The following is a 22,137-nucleotide window of genomic DNA, read 5'->3' on the forward strand; positions in this document are numbered from 1 at the left end:
GTGTTGGGATAGAGCCCCACATCCAGCTCTCTGCTCAGCGGGGAGCCTGCTTCCCTTCCTCTCTCTCTGCCTGCCTCTCTGCCTACTTGTGATCTCTGTCAAGTAAATAAAATCTTTTAAAAAATTAAAATATAAGGAATAAATTGGAAAGAAATATTTGTAACATACATAACAAAAGCTTAGTGTCAGAATATGAAATAACTATAAATCAGTAGAAGACAAAAATGGGCAAAGAATATGAAAAGCAATTTTCCAGAGAAATTTAAGTAGCACATAAAGGTCTGAAAAATGCTCAACTATACAACTATCAGGGAAATACAATTTAAAATGATAAGATACTGGGGCACCTGGGTGGCTCAGTTGGTTAAGCATCTGACTCGATTTCCGCTCAAGTCATGATCTCAGAATTGTAAGATGGAACCCTAGTGGGGCCCCAAACTGGGTGGGGAGTCTGCTTGAGATTCTCTTTCCCTCCTCCTCTGACCCTTCCCCATCCTGTATACTCTCTCTCAAATGATCTTTGTAAAAATATAAATAAAATAATATACTATTTGTATCCATCAGATTAACAGAAATTAAAACATCAAACAAGTATTTGGGGATTGTGGGAAACTTGTAAATTGCTACTGTAGGGAAGGATTTTTTTTTTTTTTTTATCTACCCCCCTAAGTTCTGAGCTGGGGGCCCTGTAACAAAAGAAATTAACAAGAGAAAAGCGTATGAATTTATCATAAGTTTTATGTAACACAGGAGACTTCAAAAGGAAATCACCTGAAGAAGCAGGTAAGTCTGAGTGTTTTAGGCTGTTTGATCAAGAGTAGAGACTTATAGAACATGGAATGGGACAAAGGAATATGAGCTCAGTGCAGTAAACTGGAGGAAACAGCAAAGCCTATTGGTTCAGAATCCTCCCCATGTCTTGGAGAAAATGGTGCTCCTTTCCTCTGGGTATAGGGAGGGCACCTCTCACGTGGGAGCCTATGACTCACCTCAGGGAAGGTCAGAGTCCTTTCTGCACTTGCTTTGTGTCGAATTCCTTTTGTTGAAAATATTCAGTTTGCCAAGGTACCATATTTGGGGGTAGTTTGTCCTCAACCCTCTTATTACAAACACCCGGAGAGAAATTTCCAGTCAAGGTAAAAATTCTCATTCCTTACATTTAGGAATTCCACTTACAGGAAGCTAGTCTAGAGAAGCAGTCACACTCATAGACAAATATGTGAATCTTTATTGCAAACTTTAGAAGAATTTTATTATGGACACTTCCAAACATATACTAAGTAGACTAAAAAATGAATCTACTTTACCCATCACCCAGCTTGAAAACATCAATATAAATTTTTTAAGATTTTATTTATTTGGAGCACCTGGGTGGCTCAGTGGGTTAAAACCTCTGCCTTCAGCTCAGTTCACAATTCCAGGGTCCTGGGATCGAGTCCCATCGAGCCCCGCATCAGGCTCTCTGCTCGGCGGGGAGCCTGCTTCCTCCTCTCTCTCTCTCTCTCTGCCTGCCTCTCTGCCTACTTGTGATCTCCGTCTGTCAAATAAATAAAATCTTTAAAAAAAATTTTTTTTAAAGATTTTATTTATTTGACAGAGATTACAAGTAGGCAGCGGGGTTGTGGGGGTGGGGGGAGAAGCAGGCTTATTGCTGAGCAGACAGCCCAATGCGGGGCTCGATCCCAGGACCCTGGGATCATGACTTGAGCCAAAGGCAGAGGCTTTAACCCAGAGCCACCCAGGCACCCCAATATTTGTTTTTTAAAACTCAATTTTTTTTAAAGATTTTATTTATTATTTGAGAGAGAGATTGAGAGAACGAATGGAAGGAGGGGCAGAGGGAGAAGCAGACTCCCTGTGGAGCAGAGAGCCTGATGTGGGGCTTGATCCCAGGACTGCAGGATCATGACCTAAGCCAAGGGCAGATGCTTAACCTATTGACCCACTCAGGCACTCAAAACTTCAGTATTTTTGCCAATTTATTTCAAACTATTCCTTGCCTCACTTTACTCCTCCTCTCCCTTTTTTTTTCCTTGAGTATTTTAATGTGAATCCTAGGCATCCTATCATTCCACCTATAGACACTTTATTATGTATGGTAAAGTGCTATTGGCCTGATGCCATCTAATATCTAGTCTGTGTTCAATTTCCTGTCTCAAAAATGTCTTTTTACCTTAGGTTTGCTTGAACTAGAATTCAGAAATTTCCAAAAAAAAAATTCAAAAATTTCCACATATTACATTTGGTTAATATTTCTTAAATCATTTAAAATCTATAATAGAGAACCTCAGGGTGCCTGGCTGGCTCAGTCAGAAGAACAGGCAACTCTTGATCTTAGGGTCATGAGTTCAAGCCCCACATTGGGTGTAGAGATTATAAATAAACTTAAAAATATATATGATAGGGGGCACCTGTGTGGTTCAGACAGTTAAGTGTCCAACTCTTGATTTAGGCTCAGGTCATGATCTCAGGGTCATGAGGTTGAGTCCTGCATTGAGCTCCATGTCCAGCCCCATGGCTGGCTCTGCACTCAGCAGGGAGTCTGCTTCTCTCCCTCTCCTCCTCTTCCTCCTCTCTGTCTCTCTCTAATAAATAAAATCTTTAAATATATATATGATAGAGAACCTCTTTTATTAAAGCTTTTATTTAAATTCACTTAATTAATATACAATGTATTATTAGCTTCAAGGTAGAGTTCAGAGATTCATCAGTTGCATAGAACACCCAGTGCTCATTACATCACATGTCCTCTTTAATGCCCATCACCCAGTTACCCCATCCCACCACCCACCTCCCCTCCTGCAACCCTCAGCTTGTTTCCTATAGTTAAGAGTCTCTACGGTTTGTCTCCCTCTCTGATTTTGCCTTATTTTTCCCTCCCTTCCCATCTGATCCTCTGTTTTGTTTCTTAAATTTCACATATTAGTGAAATCATATGGTATTTGTCTTTCTCTGACTGACTTATTTCAGTTAGCATAATGCCCTCTAGTTATATCCACATTGTTGCAAATGGGAAGATTTTATTTTTTTAAGAGTGTATTTATTTATTAGAGAGAAAGAGAAAGAGCACAAGTAGGGGGAGCAGCAGGCAGAGGGAGAGGGAGAGGCAGGCTCCCCACTGAGCAGGAAGCCTGATGCAGGACTCGATCCCAGGACCCTGGAATCATGACCTGAGCCAAAGGCAGCTGCCCAACTGACTGAGCCGCCACCCAGGCACCCCAAGATGTCACTTTTTTTTTTTATTTTATTTATTTATTTGACAGAGAGAGATCACAAGTAGGCAGAGAAGCAGGCAGAGAGAGAGAGAGGAGGAAGCAGGCTCCCTGCCAAGCAGAGAGCCCGATAATATAGACAAGTCAGTCATTTCCTGACATGGGAACCACGTCCAAAAGTTCTTCCATCCCATCGAAAGCGTCATCAACAGCACAAATAAATATAGACAAGTCAGTCATTTCCTGACATGGGAACCACGTCCAAAAGTTCTTCCATCCCATCGAAAGCGTCATCAACAGCACAAATAAATATAGCCAACTCGGAGGGCATTATCTCCATTGACCCTTTCATGAGCCTGTCAACATGATGCTTAACAGTATTACCACTTAGTCTTAGACTGGCAAATGCTTGTCTCTGTTCCGCTGCACTCAACAGACATTCCTTTATAAACTTACCATCTGGGGGTGCCTGGGTGGCTCGTGGGTTAAGCCTCTGCCTTTGACTCAGGTCATGATCTCAGGGTCCTAGGATCAAGCCCTGCATCAGGCTCTCTGCTCAGCGGGGAGCCTACTTCCCGCCCCACCCCCCTCTGCCAACTTGCGATCTCTGTCAAATAAATTAAAAAAAAAAAAATCTTAAAAAAAAAAAACAACTTAGACCATCTGTAAAAGGTTTCGATGCCCAGGCAATTTTCTTACTTAACACATAACTGCATTTCCTAGCGGGGGCATTTATTTTATTAACTCTCAAAAGTAAGTCGTGTTGAAATTTCAGTCTCTTTTTCAGTTCGTTTAAGTTTTTTATCACGCATCTTTTTTTTTAAAGATTTTATTTATTTATTTGACAGACAAAGATCACAAGTAGGCAGAGAGGCAGGCAGAGAGAGAGGAGAAAGCAGGCTCCCCGCTGAGCAGAGAGCCCGATACGGGGCTCGATCCCAGGATCCTGGGATCATGACCTGAGCCGAAGGCAGAGGCTTTAACCCACTAAGCCACCCAGGCGCCCCTATCACACATCTTTTGAGTATATCCATCATGGTTCCTTCTGTGGATTGTTTCATAATGGCGTCTGAGGTTCAATTCCATCGACACCGGCACACTTTGCATATTAAACACGTAGGAACATTCTTAACCTCCACAAAGAAATAAGCTTGTTCCTATTTTTCTTGAAACACATGGCTTTCTTGTTTTAGCTTTTGTTTTCCCACTTTTGGAACACACAAACACATAAGAAATATTAAAATGTCACCTTTACAGATAGAAAAGTACTACTTTGCAAGAGAAACGTAGAGACTCTATTTTTGCAAAGTGGAAGTGTGCAGTTCACTCCTTCGAAGTAGGGGAGAACTGAGTAAATTGTGGGGGCTTGGGGACTGTAGGGCATGACTAAGAAGAAATCTCTGATTGTCCTTGTGCAGGTGACTGCAGACACGCAGGAACGCAGCCCCAGGCCATCAATTTTGAGGCCCCAGCAAAAGAAGCTGGAAATCCAGAATTCTACCTGAAAGTCCTTGATTCTTAAAAATATTAGTAATAGATTGGGTTTTTTTCCTGTAAATACTAGATAAGCTACAACATCTACCCATCAGATTAGGCAGATGAGGGATACTACCAATGTGAAATTTCATGATACATAATAAATTCTTTTTCCTGAAAATATTATATATACCACATCTACCCATCAAATTAGGCAGCTTAGGGACACTGGTTTGGGATCTCTGGTTTAAAGCAGACAAAAACTCTACTTGAAGAGAATTAAATCTCGAATTCTGAAACCACAGGTTTAAGAACCTGTCCAAACAGAATCCCCTTCTTGGGGAGCTGATGGACCTCAAAGTGCCATGTTTTTGCAGATTTTGTGGTTACAGTTAACTAGGACACTACTCATTTGCTTGATAGGAGGATGACTTACACATTTTTGATACAGGGAGACATTGTATGGAAGTGTCCCTCTCCCCCTGTAAGCCCCTCTCTGGGGGACTCTGCTGACAACCCTGGCAAGCCTCAGTCTACAGCACGTTAACATCCCTTACTTCTCTATGTGCTGTGCGTCTCCCCCCTCCCTTCTTGGCCTTGGCTTTTCTCTCCAGCGTGGCCCAGAACTATGGCAAGCCCACTGACCTCTGCTCCTTGTTTCTAGTCCAAGGCTCTTTCTGCATCAGCCTGTGACTTGAAATCAACATATGCAATCCTGCAGTTGTGGAGATGGTGTGGGGGAGAGAAGAACGAAGAGTCAACATTTAGTCCTTTCATCTTCTGAATTAGTGACACACATGCAGGATTCAAACTGCAAAAGAGAGAAAAGAATACGGTAAAGTGTGCGTGCCTTCTGCCCAATTTCTATCCTTACAGGCAACACGCCATACATATAAATGTACACACATACACACTCTACCTTTCAAAGCTTGCCTGAGATGTACTTTACATATCATAAAATGCATCTGGTTAACGTGTACAGTAAGGGATGCCTGGCTGGCTCAGTCGGTGGAGCATGTAACTCTTTTTTTTTTTTTTTAAGATTTTATTTATTTTTTTGACAGACAGAGATCACAAGTAGGCAGAGAGGCAGGCAGGGGCGGGGGAGCAGGCTCCCTGCTGAGCAGAGAGCCCGATGCGGTGCTCCATCCCAGGACCCTGGGATCATGACCCGAGCTGAAGGCAGAGGCTTTAACCCACTGAGCCACCCAGGCACCCCAGCATGTAACTCTTGATCTCAGGGTTGCGAATTCAAGTCCCACACTGGGTGTAGCGATTACTTAAAAATGAAATCTTTAAACAAAATAATAACAAAGTATATAATGATTTCTAGTATGTTTACAGCATTCTATAATCATCACCATGATCTAATTTTAGAATATTTTTATCCTCTCCCAAAGTATCCATCAGCAGTCCCTCCTCATTCCCTCCAACTCATTCCCAGGGCCCGGCCCAACTACCATGCTACTTGCCCATTCTGGACATTTCGGATAAATGGGATCACACGAATATGCAATCCTTTGTGCCTGCCTTCTTTCACTTGGCCTGATGTTTTCCAGACTCATCCAAGATGTAGCATGTGTCAGTCCATCATTCCTTTTTATGGCAGGATAATGTCACCTTGTGTGGAAATGACACATTTTATTTATCCATCCATCAGCTGGTGGACATTTGGAGTTGTTTCCACTTTTCGGCTATTACGAATGAAGGTGATCTGAACATGTGTAGAAGCGAGTGGCTATAGGTTTTCATTACGTTCACACCGAGTAGTAGAATTGCCGCACCATATGGCGACTCTCTGTTTAACATTTTGAGAAACTGCTAAACCGTTTTCCCCAGCAACTGCACTATTTTGTTTTACATTCCCACTGGCAACGAATGTGGGTTCCAATGTCCCCTTCACCTTGCCAACACATGCTATTGTCTGCCTCTCTCATCATCAGCCACTCTGATGGGTGGGAAGTGGGAATCACATCATGGTTTTGACTTGCATTTCCTTACCAACTCCTGGAGCATCTTTTCATGTTCTTATTGGCCATTCATATACTTTGTTTGGAGCAATACCCATTCAAGCTTTTTGCCCATTTTTCAATTGGGTAGTCTTATGACTGAGTTGTGAGAGTTCTTCACATATTCCGAATCCAAGGCTCTCATCGGATACACAATTTGCCATATTTTTTCCCAGTCTGCAGAGTTGTTTTGATTTTTGTGTAGTGTCCTTTGAAGTACAAATGTTTTTAATTTTGATAAAGCCCAACTTATCAATCTTTTATTGCCTGCATGATACCCTAACCTAAGATCACAAGGATTTACTCCTGTGTTTTCACCATAGTTTTGTTTCAGCTCTTACATTTAGGTCTTTGATCTATTTTGAGTTCATTTTTGTGTAGGTTTGTCCTCCGTTATGTTTTTACATAAAAAAAGAGAATATCATATACACACTGTTCTATATTTTGCCTTTATATTGGAGTTTCTTTCCCATCAGCACACAAAGTAATGTCTCACTTCTTTTTACAACTGCATGGTATAATGTCTTTTGGACCTACCAGAAAATTTTAGCCAGTTTTCTATTGATAGATATTCAGGCTAATTCTAATTTTGCATCAGCCAACTCTGTAATATATTATGTCACACTTGTCTATCTGTGGGATAAATTCTTAGGATTCGTACTGCCCCATAAAATGGTACAAGCAACACAACTGATAGATACTAACTCATCTCCACAGAGACTTCAGCAATTTCCCTTCCACCAACAATGTCCAAGCATGCCAGTTTCTCCAACCCTCTTCGATACTGTGGAATAACTTTTTTTTTTTTTAATTTATTTATTTGAGAGAGAGAGAGAGAGAGAGCATGAGAGGAGAGAGAGATCAGCGGGAGAAGCAGACTCCCCGCCGAGCAGGGAGTCCGATGTGGGACTCGATCCCAGGACTCCAGGATCATGACCTGAGCCGAAGGCAGTTGCTCAACCAACTGAGCCACCCAGGCGCCCCGTGGAATAACTTTTTGATTGTTAGTATCTAATAGGTAAAATGTTACATCTAAATAAATTAATTAAAATTGCATTTTAATTTATAATTCTTTTAGTATGAGTGAGGATAAGTATCTTAAGTTCAAAAGAAAATTCCTTTTCTGTGACCTACCTGTTTATAATTTGCCACTATTTTTCCTGGGTTGTTGGTTCTTTTTTTTCTTTTCTTTTCTTTTCTTTTCTCTTCTTTTTTCTTTCCTTAAGCAGTTAAGGAGAATGTAATGAAATTCTGTTATGTCTGAATCCAGTAGAAATATATTCTTTTTCAATATAGGTACAAAATACACTTTTACTCGTCCCATCCTTGCTCACCAATCTGACTTGAAAGGCATCCTTAAACACTTCTTTTAACTCATGTTGAATGACTTTGTCAGGCAGGTTCTCGAAAAGTGTTTTGACATTCTGATCTACATAACACAAAAGAGTATTTTTAGTCCAAGTTCAGATCTAATGAAGTATCTAAAGTTCTCTAAAGGAGAAAAAATACTTCTCCAGGAATTGAAGGTGTCAAAAGCAATACATATTCCTTCATTTAACAAATCTTTCAACATATATCTGGGTGAGGGCCCGTGCTACATGCTCTACGAAAATACAGACTTGGCCTCAACTGTCAGGAAAGTGGTCTTGTTGGGGGGAAAGGCTATTAAGCAAATAGTCATATAATTACAAACTCTGGTGAGTGCCAAGAAGGAAAAGTAAAAAGGGAAAGGAGAACACCCAGTAAAGACTTAAGCTAGGGGCACCTGGCTGGCTCAGATAGATGAACATGAGACTCTTGATCTCCGGGTAGTGAGTTTGAGCCCCATGGTGGGTGGAGAGATTACTTAAAATAAATAAATAAAGTTAAAAAAAAGAAGAAGAGGGGCACCTGGGTGGCTCAGTCGATTAAGCATCCAACTCTTTATTTCAGCTCAGGTCCTGATCTCAGAGTTGTGGGACTGAGCCCCATGTTGGGCTCCACGCTCAGTGTGGAACCTGTTTAAAGATTCTTTCTCTCCTTCTCCCTCTGCCCCTCCATGCTCACACACACTCTCTCTCTCTCTCTCTCTCAAAAAAAAAAAGTTCCCCCAAGCACCCTTCCCCCACCCCAAAATGACTTAACCTAGTCTGGAAGTAAGGGAAAATTTTTCTGATCCTGAGGAAGTGACCCTTAAACTGAGATTCTATGGATGGGCTGCAGGTAACCAGGGAATGAGTCCTGGAGACAAAGAACATTATGACAGGGGAGGTGAGCCATGCAGCTCGAGCACAGAGGGCGAGAGTAATGTATGCAAAGTTTGCGCTGTGCAAGGAAGTGACCCAATGGTAACAGACTACTTGCATGAGTAAGAATCCGAGACTCATTCTTGACCCAAAGTTGGCTAGATATACAGGTATCTATCAACAAATAAACTTGTTTGCATACCTTTCTTACATCCTTTCTTTTCGGTTTTCTTAATTTAATTTCATACCCAAGGACGTTTGTCTCACTAAGTCTCAAGGCTCTTCCCTGGTCATGAGCAAATTTAAAATTCACAAACCCGAACTTCCTACAGAGATGTAAAAGAAAAGGAAAAAAAAACTCCTAGGTAAGATCAAAAAGCACATGACTTCGGGTTGGCTAGTCTTACTAGATGTGAAAGTGGAAATCAATGGTGAGTCATTCACAATTTAAAACCAAGGCTCCAGCAACTAGCAACACAAATGCCATAAAGTAACCAGAGAGGAGGAGTGGTTCTCACTCCTGAGCAAGTCTGAGAAGGGCTAGAGAGTGCTCCTAGAATGACATGGGTAGAATTCAGGCCTGCTGTTACGTAGCCACAATCCACTTGATGGCCCCCCACAACAATCCACTTGACGGTCCCCCACAAGAAAGAATTATTTGGTGTCAATAGCACCAAAATTGAGAAACCCTGTTCTAGAGCAAGGACTAAGAAGAGTCAGTGCTAATTCACCTACTGAAATCCTTATCATTTTTCTGTTCAGCAACTGACTGAATTTAACTAAAAGCTATAGAAAATGAAGCTTGAAATTATAAGGTTTGGAATTTTTGTTTGAAGAAAGAGCCATCTGCATGTGTGAACTGGAACAAAAATACCACTCCTAATGAAGAATGTGTTAGCAAGGGGCGCCTGGGTGGCTCAGTGGGTTAGAGCCTCTGCCTTCGGCTCAGGTCATGGTCCCAGAGTCCTGGGATCGTGGGACCAAGCCCCGCATCAGGCTCTCTGCTCAGCAGGGAGCCTGCTTCCCCTCCCTCTCTCTGCCTGCCTCTGTGCCTACTTGTGATCTCTGTCTGTCAAATAAATAAATAAAATCTTAAAAAAAAAAAAAAAGAATGTGTTAGCAAACTATTGCTGTTACGTAGCCGCAATCCACTTGATGGTCCCCCACAACAACTAGGAGAAGACTTTATTAGGAGCTATTAGGATAAGACTTTTTAATGCAAATGGAAATCCTATTTACTGAAATTGCAACAATATTATAAAATACAGTTAACACAAAAGTAACACAATTGACAAAAGCTGTGGCAGAGGCTCTGAGCCCAAAGTGCTGGGCTCAAATCCTAGCTCTGCCATTTTCTGTGTGATATCGGGCACATCACTTAACTTCTCTGTGCCTAAATATTCTCCTTCATGAAATGGGGATAATGTCAATAATTACCACTGAGGGCTGTCTTGGGGCGCCTGGGTGGTTCAGTGGGTTGGGCCTCTGCCTTTGGCTCGGGTCATGATCCCGGGGTCCTAGGATCGAGCCCCGCGTCGGGCTCTCTGCTCAGCGGGGAGCCTGCTTCTCTTCCTCTCTCTCTGCCTGCCTCTCTGCCTACTTGTGATCTCTCTCTGTCAAATAAATAAATAAAAATCTTAAATAAATAAATAATTAATTAATTACCACTGAGGGCTGTCTTAACAGATTCCATGAATTCATCTAAATAAGGAACAAAGAACAATGCCCGGTACAATGAGTACTCAATGAATGTTTACTATTATTATTATCTTTTTGTTTTTACCAAGACGGTCTGAGTACTATAAAATACGCTCACACCCAGGAAATACTCTTCTGATACAAAAGAAGTGAGAAAGAGAAAATGCAACTGGGCAAAAAAGAAGAAGTGATACAGGACCTATATTTGCCACCAGCAGCCATATAAGAAGGTAAAATTTTAAAAAAGAAAGAAAAAAAAAAGAACTCGAACAGTTCAGAAACAATGTCACTAAAAGAAAATTCCACTGAAATTCTGGCATTGTGTAATGCCAAACTGCAGTAAAAAATCCCCTTGTTTTCCACTTGGGCTTTTACTGTGCCCAAATATTGTACCTACACAATGCCTGAGCCCACGAGGTTACCACCATGCTGTACAGTCAGCAAGTACACGATTCAGTCATGTACTTGTGCCAGCATCTACGCTGAGCTCTCAGAGACGAGTTTCTCAGCGTGTAGTAAGAGAGCTCCCAGAACCACCTGGCAAACTTGTCTAAAGAAACAGGAAAAGAAAAAGAAAAAAAAATCCTAGACTACACTTAGAGCTATCAAATCCTTTAGAGGGAAGGAACTAGGTTTCTAGAAGTTTCCAAACTACTGGCCTAGGAAAATATACCAAGTCAACTACTGTTTGGGTGGTTCCACATGCCACTAAGAGTGCCAACTCTTTGTTTTGTTTTTCGGTTTGTTTGCTTTTTTTTTTTAAGATTTTTTTTTTTTTTTTAGATTTTATTCATTTATTTGTCAGAGAGAGAGGGAGAGAGAGCAAGCACAGGCAGACAGAATGGCAGGCAGAGGGAGAAGCAGGCTCCCTGCCGAGCAAGGAGCCCGATGTGGGACTCGATCCCGGGACGCTGGGATCATGACCTGAGCCGAAGGCAGCTGCTTAACCAACTGAGCCACCCAGGCGTCCCTAAGATTTTATTTTTAAGTAATCTCTACACCTACCGTGGGGGTTGAAATCACAACCCTGAGATCAAGAGTCACGTGCTCCACCAACTGGCCAGCCAGGCACCCCTAGAGTGCCAACTCTTCACATACAAATAAACACAAAGTGAACAGCCCCCCACAACAGGCACCTGGAACATACAGAGGAGGAGTGAGAGCCAAGCCTCAAAGATTGGGCCTCATGCTTCCTAATTGCACCATCAATTCCAACCCACAGCTACTTATAATTGGGTATGGTACTATAAAACTAAAGATAAAAATGTTAGGGGCGCCTGGGTGGCACAGTCAGTTAAGCACCTGACTCTTGGTTTTGACTGAGGTCATGATCTCAGGACCATGAGGTCAAACCCCGCATTGGGCTCTAAACTCAGCATGGAATCTGCTTGAGTTTTTCCTCTCTCTCCGTCTGCCCCTCCCCCCACACTCACGTGCAAGCACATGAGAGTTCTCTCTCAAATAAATCAATCTCTTTTTTTTTAAAGATTAAAATTTTAGCAAAGCATTGAATGATTTCTCACCATACACAGAAGGACAAAATTAAGAACTATGGGTAATACATAAAACAAATGTCTTCACCTTGCCAGTGTTAACTAGGAACAATGTCACAACGGAGGGAAGGCATTACTGGTGTTATGAGCTGAACTATATTCCACTAAAATCCGTATGTCAAAGTCTTAATCCACAGTATCTAAGAATGTTACTGTACTTGGAGACAGGCTTTTAAAGAAGTAATTAAGTTAAAATGGGATCATTAGAGTAGGCCCTAATCTGGGGCACCTGGGTGGCTCAGTGGGTTAAGCATCTGCCTTCAGCTCAGGTCATCGCCTCAGGGTCCTGGGATCAAACCCCATATCAGGCTCTCTGCTAGGTGGGGAGCCTACTTCCCCCGCTCTCTGCCTGCCTCTCTGCCTACTTGTGATCTCTGTCAAGTAAATAAATAAAATCTTTAAAAAAAAAAAAAAAGAGTAGCATGCTTTTCCAACTGAGCCAGCCAGGCATCCGAAGAGATAAGGGCTTTAATGAAATAATTTCAATGAGCCAACTTTGGGGTCTGAATAACCTAAAAGTTCATCTAACTATGAGCATACTTCTATATGCTGCACTGATCAGAGAAAACCATTATAGGAATCACACTTTAGGGATGCCTGGGTGGCTCAGTCCATTAAGCATCTGCCTTTGGCTCAGGTCATGATCTCAGGGTCCTGGGATCAAGTCCTGCTTTGGACTCCTTGGTCAGCAAGGAACCTGCTTCTTCCTCTAGCTGCAGCTCCCCCTGCTTGTGCTCTCTCTGACAAATAAATAAATAAAATCTTTTTAAAAAATCAATCAATCACACTTTTAAAGGGAATGACCAAGGGTGACCACTGTGAACAGTCCAGAACCACATCACATGCATATCAGCCTAGGGAGGATATAACGTGACCACTCCTGTTTTCTTCCAAGAATAAGAGTCTGGGTTCCAAAGCAAAAGTTGCATTCACCAAGAATTTTCTGGCTTATTGCTACATAAGCTAATGCAGTGTATAGTAAACATCACAAAACAATAGATGTTCTCTTAACTGTGTCTAACTATGTCTACTTAACCAAATCATACGAACCTAGATCTATGGCTAGATTAAATGACAGTCTCCATTCCAAACAGGACTTACTAACTTGAGGTCCACGAAATACCAAGCAGGTGTGGCTAGCAGGCTCCTCTATGGTGCTCACAGAACACCTGGTCATGTCTGTTGTCGTAGGCTAAAGTACATCCCCAATAAGCATCCATTGTGTTTGTTCCAAACCCATATTTGGCTGTCATAGTTGCAGTTTCGATTCCATAATAAAATCATATGAACCAATCAGATCAATGCAAAAAGTAAGTTACCGAATCTCTGAAAACAACATTGAATGCTTCAGACCTATTTGATGAAACTTAAGGGGCCCCTGAGTGGCTCAGTGTGTTATGCCTCCGCCTTCAGCTCAGGTCATGGTCTCAGGGTCCTGGGATCAAGCCCCGCATCCGGCTCTCTGCTCAGTGGGGAGCCTGCTTCCCTCTCTCTGCCTGCCTCTCTGCCTGCTTGTGATTTCTCTCTGTCAAATAAATAAAAATCTTAAAACACACACACACACACACACACAGTAGTCAAATTAGGTGTGGGTGAGCAACCATAAAAGGATGGTAAAAATGGTAAAAATGTAGGAGTATTGAAATTGCTTTACTAGCAGTTTTTAAGGTTTTGCTTTGCTTTAAAGAAACAAAACTTTGGGGTGCCTGTCTGGCTCAGGTGGAAAAGAATACAACTCTTGATCTCGGGGTTGTGAGTTCAGCCCCACGTTGGATGCAGAGACTACCTAAATAAAAACTGAAAAAGAAAAAAAGAAACAAACTTCAAATTACAGAAGCTGCACTTACGGGAGTACTTTGTACTGGGAGACAAAATATTCCAACACTGAATCCAAAGTCAAAAACAAGGCCTTAGTCCCACATCAAAATATTCATAAGTGAATACACATTTAACATTTTTTTTTCCTTAGGATTTTTATTTATTTGACAGCAAGAGAGAGCAAAGCAGTCCTCCAGCTCGGCACTCCATCCCAGGACCCCGGTATCATGCCCTGAGCTGAAGGCAGACGTTTAACCAACTGAGCTACCCAAGCACCCCCACATTTGACATGTTTTACATTAAAATCAAAAGGTATGTACGGATAATTTACTTTTGATTGATTAAAACAACTACTAGCCTGAATAGGGTTGAATAAAGTTTCTATTATACAAGTGGCCGCCTGTCTTTCCCAAAATAAGTTGCTTGGGGGCGGTAGCAGGAGTGTGTGTGCGGGGGGGTACAAAAAAAATGAATCAGGAAGGGGTAGGGGCTTTGGATTCAGCAAAACCCTGTATAATCCTGTTGGGGTCCATTATCAAAGGAACAAGGCTGAGGCAAGTGAAAGTTATGCAAAGCCTTATTCTATGCCAAGCATTAGAAGTCAGACTGACCGGCCAGGGCCACCTCCGAAGAGAGCGACCCCCTCCCGATCTCACAGGCTGGTTTGATAGGGCATAACCGTAGACCCAAGGTACGTGACTTCTATTGTTAAGGAGTTTATTCCCGGAATCGATACCCGGAACCATACCAGGAACTACAGGGGCGTTTATTCCTGGAATGAAGCCCGTGGGTGTAAACAACAATATGGCTACCTAGGCAATATGGAGTTGCTCTGGCTAAGCAGGCCCTAATAGTTAAACAGGTTTTACCATTAAATTGGCCCTAACAATCCCTTCTCTGTCACCTATTACCATGGGCTGTGTACCCACTCATCCACCTCAATTCTTTTAGGAGTCAACTTAAACCTATCCATATTCAATACTCACACAGAGGCTCCCAACCAGAAACAGAGAACATAGTAGGGACCTAAATATTTATCCAAAAAATAAATCTGAAAACACAGATGTCTGGCGGGCACACAAACTAATGGAATTTAATGAAGTAATTTTAAGAATCAAGAGATTTTCTATCAAACCCGTGCTTCTGGGCAACCAATATCACTTTTCAAACACAAAATACTTCTGCATTCCCCCAAAAGAAACCTCACTTCTCACAATGTACTCTTCTTTTCAGTTGACACTGGTATTTAATTTGCCACCATTCCATTCGGAATTTTTGCATCTATGTTCATGGGAGTGGTCTGCAATTTTTTTCCCCCTAAAAATGACTGGGTCAGAATTTGATATTGAGTCTAGGTAGCGTGGACTTGTGAAAGTAAGTCAGAAAGTGTTCACAATACCACTTTTCAGATTAAACAAGGCAGTTCAACTGTTTTGTTTTGTTTTTTTTAATATTTTATTCATTTGACAGACAGAGATCACAAGTAGGCAGAGAGGCAAGCAGAGAGAGAGGAGGAAGCAGGCTCCCTGCGGAGCAGAGAGCCCGATGCGGGGCTCGATCCCAGGGCCCTGGGACCATGACCTGAGCTGAAGGCAGAGGCCTAACCCACTGAGCCACCCAGGCGCCCCCAGTTCAACTGTTTTACTCTGGATTTTGGTTGTTGACATTAGTAAGTCATTCTGCTCCGCACTGTATATACACAATTACCTCATCTCTACAGTCACAGTCCTCTTACAGGGTCTCATCTTCCCCACCTTTATCTACTTCGGAAAAAGACTCATTTTCTGGGCACCTGGGTGGCTCAGTGGGTTAAAGCCTCTGCCTTCAGCTCAGGTCACGATTCCAAGGGTCCCGGGATCAAGCCCCACATCGGGGCTCTCTGCTCCGCAAGGAGCCTGCTTCCCCCTGGAGCCTGCTTCCCCCTCTCTCACTGCCTGCCTTTCTGCCTACTTGCGATCTCTGTCAAATAAATAAATATTTTTTTTTAAAAAGAGACTCATTTTCTTCAGTTCACCTGGACCTTTTCCCTGCTTAAAGTGAACACCACATTGGGGTCATCACAGGGCCTTCAACATTCCACGCTATGCGTATTTTCCTCTAGTATCTGGAATAAGTTTCTATTTGTCATAAACATGGCAAACCTCACCCTAAAGTTACTTTCATTTGGAATCTTTTACTCACACTAGTGAATATCAAAATGCAGAGAAAAAAATTATTTTTGGCATCTATTTGTAGGTCAGATGCCCCATACCTTGCCTTTTGCCACGGTCTAGAAATCCTCCAGGTATTAGGCAAGCTTCCAAGACTTCCTCCCTTTCCCTCTCATTCTGTTCCCTTCAACACGCGTTTTCTTTTTTTTTTTTTTTTTTTTTGTCAGAGAGGGAGAGAGAACGAGCGAGCACAGGAAGACAGAATGGCAGGCAGAGGCAGAGGGAGAAGCAGGCTCCCCGCCGAGCAAGGAGCCCGATGTGGGACTCGATCCTAGGACGCTAGGATCATGACCTGAGCCGAAGGCAGCTGCTTAACCAACTGAGCCACCCAGGCGTCCCTCAACACGCGTTTTCAAATAATTTCGAGATTTTTAAAAAATTGATTCCACTACCAGCAGCTCAAAGGAAAGCACACATATCCAAAATAAAACCCCTTACGGGTAAAAGATCACTACCTACAATTCAAGTGTCTTTACCTTTCCAGACTGAGAACTCGGGGTTAAGTGGAGCGGCGCCCATTTCTGAGCCATCCAAATACACTGCCCAAAGAAGGAGTCTCACACCAGAACCTAGAACCGCCACTTCTCAAAGTAACCCGTTAGCACAGCCTCGTCCCGCCTGGAGAGAAGACCGCGGGTGTACGGCCCCGCCCACCCAGAGCCACCGCACTCTGCCAGTGCTGCCCGCAGCAGCCCGCAGGCGCCAAGGAGTCTACCGCGCCCTCCCAACCGCGACTGGCGACTGAGGCCCGTTGGACACACACACTCCGGAAGGAGCCGGAGCCTTCGTGACTCCACTTCGACCAATCAGAGCCGGAAACGCCTCTGGGTCAATCCCGAGCTTCAAACCCAAGGAGGGAACGGACAAGCGCGAGCTTGGGGGCGGGGCCTCGAGCCAGGGCCGCCAGTGCTACGCCTGCGCACAGGGCGGACATTTTAGTCGACCTGTCTCGTTTCTCGCGCCGCGTACGGAGTTTGGCCGGGGTTGGAAGGCGGGCTGGTGCAGCTCTCTTCCATAACTTCGGGAACTTGTCCGGCGGCCACTTGTGTCGGCATACCTTTGTTGCTGGGCCCGGAGAAAGTGAATAACAGTCATAAAAGCAGCCACTCATCGCGGGCTTGTGAGCGAGGCTAGATAGGTTCCCGGCATTCGCGTCGGTGAACGCGGTTGGGCCGCCACCCGCTCAGTGGGGCGGGTGGGATTCCTCTCATTTTCAGCCGCGAGGGAGGCACGGGCCTTCTAACGCGGGTCAGAGCAGAGACCAGGACCCGGCAGTAGGGCTTAGGGGGTCGGGCTGCTGACCGTGGGCACCGCGCCCTCGCCGCCCGCCCGCGTCTGCTGCTGTCGCGGAAGCAGTGACAGCGGGGATGGTGCTAGCCAGAGTCGTTAGCACTTGTGTTGTCTCAGCCATTGTTGCTTTCCACACATTTTATGCACGTCTCTAAACTTGTCTTAGGTGTTTTAATGATTTCGTTCTCTATGTAAGGAAATTGAGGCTCACAGAGAGGGAGCCTCACAGCTATTGACCGACATCCTCAATTACTAAATAATATTTCTTTGAGCTAAAACCATCATTAATGTGCTCTTTCAATCACCCTTAGTACCAGTAAGCCCGGTAGCAGGATCGAAATACTAGGAATTATCCCCATACTGGGATTGTATGGGCGCCTTGGGATATGTGTGTATGTTGGGAGTCGGGAGGGCTGGTCCTAGCTTCAGAAAGTCCTAAACTGGAAGGAAGGATAACAAGAAAAACAATTTGCCTACATATTTCAGATTTGGTACCTCACTAAGGACTTACCGAAGTAAACCCAATCAATGACAACTCAAAAGACAGCAGAAGCCCATTTCACTTATGCATAAAGATGCAAGGTTCAAATAAAATATTAGCAGTTTGAGCAAATTGAATCAAGCAGTGTAGTTAAAAAAAATATATATTGACAGTAGGTTTTAACTCTAGAGTGCAAGGATGTTTTAAGGTAAAGAAATAGGTCAAACTAACAACTGAAGGAAGAAAAACCATGTCATTTGAAATAAAGTCTTACCTGTAAAAATGAAACATTTGATTACAAATTATGAAGCATTCTTATTAAAATCAGTAATAAGAGGGGTGCCTGGCTGGCTCAGTCTCTAAAGCATGAGGCTCTTAGTCTCTGGGTAGTGAATTCCAGCCCCACCGGCTAGAGTTTACTTAAAATTTAAAAAATAATAATTGTTTTTTAATCAGTAATAAGAGCTTGGGATTTGAATGTCATTCCTAAGGAACAAAGAGCAAAATCTATAAATGAAATTAAGACTTATTTGACATTACAATTTAAAATTTCTGGATGCAAGAGTGTCTGCAAACAAATTTAAAATTTAAGGAATAGGGGCGGCTGGGTGGCTCAGTGGGTTAAAGCCTCTGCCTCCAGCTCAGGTCATGATCCCAGGGTGTTGGGATAGAGCCCCACATCCAGCTCTCTGCTCAGCGGGGAGCCTGCTTCCCTTCCTCTCTCTCTGCCTGCCTCTCTGCCTACTTGTGATCTCTGTCAAGTAAATAAAATCTTTTAAAAAATTAAAATATAAGGAATAAATTGGAAAGAAATATTTGTAACATACATAACAAAAGCTTAGTGTCAGAATATGAAATAACTATAAATCAGTAGAAGACAAAAATGGGCAAAGAATATGAAAAGCAATTTTCCAGAGAAATTTAAGTAGCACATAAAGGTCTGAAAAATGCTCAACTATACAACTATCAGGGAAATACAATTTAAAATGATAAGATACTGGGGCACCTGGGTGGCTCAGTTGGTTAAGCATCTGACTCGATTTCCGCTCAAGTCATGATCTCAGAATTGTAAGATGGAACCCTAGTGGGGCCCCAAACTGGGTGGGGAGTCTGCTTGAGATTCTCTTTCCCTCCTCCTCTGACCCTTCCCCATCCTGTATACTCTCTCTCAAATGATCTTTGTAAAAATATAAATAAAATAATATACTATTTGTATCCATCAGATTAACAGAAATTAAAACATCAAACAAGTATTTGGGGATTGTGGGAAACTTGTAAATTGCTACTGTAGGGAAGGATTTTTTTTTTTTTTTTATCTACCCCCCTAAGTTCTGAGCTGGGGGCCCTGTAACAAAAGAAATTAACAAGAGAAAAGCGTATGAATTTATCATAAGTTTTATGTAACACAGGAGACTTCAAAAGGAAATCACCTGAAGAAGCAGGTAAGTCTGAGTGTTTTAGGCTGTTTGATCAAGAGTAGAGACTTATAGAACATGGAATGGGACAAAGGAATATGAGCTCAGTGCAGTAAACTGGAGGAAACAGCAAAGCCTATTGGTTCAGAATCCTCCCCATGTCTTGGAGAAAATGGTGCTCCTTTCCTCTGGGTATAGGGAGGGCACCTCTCACGTGGGAGCCTATGACTCACCTCAGGGAAGGTCAGAGTCCTTTCTGCACTTGCTTTGTGTCGAATTCCTTTTGTTGAAAATATTCAGTTTGCCAAGGTACCATATTTGGGGGTAGTTTGTCCTCAACCCTCTTATTACAAACACCCGGAGAGAAATTTCCAGTCAAGGTAAAAATTCTCATTCCTTACATTTAGGAATTCCACTTACAGGAAGCTAGTCTAGAGAAGCAGTCACACTCATAGACAAATATGTGAATCTTTATTGCAAACTTTAGAAGAATTTTATTATGGACACTTCCAAACATATACTAAGTAGACTAAAAAATGAATCTACTTTACCCATCACCCAGCTTGAAAACATCAATATAAATTTTTTAAGATTTTATTTATTTGGAGCACCTGGGTGGCTCAGTGGGTTAAAACCTCTGCCTTCAGCTCAGTTCACAATTCCAGGGTCCTGGGATCGAGCCCCATCGAGCCCCGCATCAGGCTCTCTGCTCGGCGGGGAGCCTGCTTCCTCCTCTCTCTCTCTCTCTCTGCCTGCCTCTCTGCCTACTTGTGATCTCCGTCTGTCAAATAAATAAAATCTTTAAAAAAAATTTTTTTTAAAGATTTTATTTATTTGACAGAGATTACAAGTAGGCAGCGGGGTTGTGGGGGTGGGGGGAGAAGCAGGCTTATTGCTGAGCAGACAGCCCAATGCGGGGCTCGATCCCAGGACCCTGGGATCATGACTTGAGCCAAAGGCAGAGGCTTTAACCCAGAGCCACCCAGGCACCCCAATATTTGTTTTTTAAAACTCAATTTTTTTTAAAGATTTTATTTATTATTTGAGAGAGAGATTGAGAGAACGAATGGAAGGAGGGGCAGAGGGAGAAGCAGACTCCCTGTGGAGCAGAGAGCCTGATGTGGGGCTTGATCCCAGGACTGCAGGATCATGACCTAAGCCAAGGGCAGATGCTTAACCTATTGACCCACTCAGGCACTCAAAACTTCAGTATTTTTGCCAATTTATTTCAAACTATTCCTTGCCTCACTTTACTCCTCCTCTCCCTTTTTTTTTCCTTGAGTATTTTAATGTGAATCCTAGGCATCCTATCATTCCACCTATAGACACTTTATTATGTATGGTAAAGTGCTATTGGCCTGATGCCATCTAATATCTAGTCTGTGTTCAATTTCCTGTCTCAAAAATGTCTTTTTACCTTAGGTTTGCTTGAACTAGAATTCAGAAATTTCCAAAAAAAAAATTCAAAAATTTCCACATATTACATTTGGTTAATATTTCTTAAATCATTTAAAATCTATAATAGAGAACCTCAGGGTGCCTGGCTGGCTCAGTCAGAAGAACAGGCAACTCTTGATCTTAGGGTCATGAGTTCAAGCCCCACATTGGGTGTAGAGATTATAAATAAACTTAAAAATATATATGATAGGGGGCACCTGTGTGGTTCAGACAGTTAAGTGTCCAACTCTTGATTTAGGCTCAGGTCATGATCTCAGGGTCATGAGGTTGAGTCCTGCATTGAGCTCCATGTCCAGCCCCATGGCTGGCTCTGCACTCAGCAGGGAGTCTGCTTCTCTCCCTCTCCTCCTCTTCCTCCTCTCTGTCTCTCTCTAATAAATAAAATCTTTAAATATATATATGATAGAGAACCTCTTTTATTAAAGCTTTTATTTAAATTCACTTAATTAATATACAATGTATTATTAGCTTCAAGGTAGAGTTCAGAGATTCATCAGTTGCATAGAACACCCAGTGCTCATTACATCACATGTCCTCTTTAATGCCCATCACCCAGTTACCCCATCCCACCACCCACCTCCCCTCCTGCAACCCTCAGCTTGTTTCCTATAGTTAAGAGTCTCTACGGTTTGTCTCCCTCTCTGATTTTGCCTTATTTTTCCCTCCCTTCCCATCTGATCCTCTGTTTTGTTTCTTAAATTTCACATATTAGTGAAATCATATGGTATTTGTCTTTCTCTGACTGACTTATTTCAGTTAGCATAATGCCCTCTAGTTATATCCACATTGTTGCAAATGGGAAGATTTTATTTTTTTAAGAGTGTATTTATTTATTAGAGAGAAAGAGAAAGAGCACAAGTAGGGGGAGCAGCAGGCAGAGGGAGAGGGAGAGGCAGGCTCCCCACTGAGCAGGAAGCCTGATGCAGGACTCGATCCCAGGACCCTGGAATCATGACCTGAGCCAAAGGCAGCTGCCCAACTGACTGAGCCGCCACCCAGGCACCCCAAGATGTCACTTTTTTTTTTTATTTTATTTATTTATTTGACAGAGAGAGATCACAAGTAGGCAGAGAAGCAGGCAGAGAGAGAGAGAGGAGGAAGCAGGCTCCCTGCCAAGCAGAGAGCCCGATGCGGGGCTCGATCCCAGGACCCTGAGATCATGACCTGAGCCGAAGGCAGAGGCTTAACCCACTGAGCCACCCAGGCGCCCCAAGATGTCACTTTTTGATGGCTGAGTAATATTGCACTGTGTATATATACCACATCTTCTTTTTTTTTTTTTTTTTAATACC

The 22,137-nt window shown here is 42.8% G+C and overlaps 1 long non-coding RNA gene across 3 annotated transcripts in view; it reads right to left on the minus strand.

Moving 5' to 3' along the window:
* Window positions 1-16,924, minus strand: part of LOC111145666 — a 31,329-nt gene extending 14,405 nt beyond the window's left edge. For 2 of the 3 annotated variants that reach the window (XR_002640490.1, XR_002640489.1), the window contains exons 1-2: window positions 9,125-9,237; window positions 7,832-8,126 (exon numbers count right to left, since the gene is read on the minus strand). This is a non-coding gene — a long non-coding RNA (uncharacterized LOC111145666). Of the gene's footprint in view, window positions 1-7,831; window positions 8,127-9,124; window positions 9,238-16,677 lie in introns of those variants that run through there. The other variant, XR_002640491.1, reaches the window with a different exon arrangement.
* Between the last annotated feature and the right edge of the window lie 5,213 nt (window positions 16,925-22,137).

The sequence above is a fragment of the Enhydra lutris genome, unplaced genomic scaffold, assembly GCF_002288905.1.
Source record: "Enhydra lutris kenyoni isolate GAN:26980312 unplaced genomic scaffold, ASM228890v2 scaffoldscaffold1, whole genome shotgun sequence".
Classification (NCBI taxonomy): Eukaryota; Metazoa; Chordata; class Mammalia; order Carnivora; family Mustelidae; genus Enhydra; species Enhydra lutris.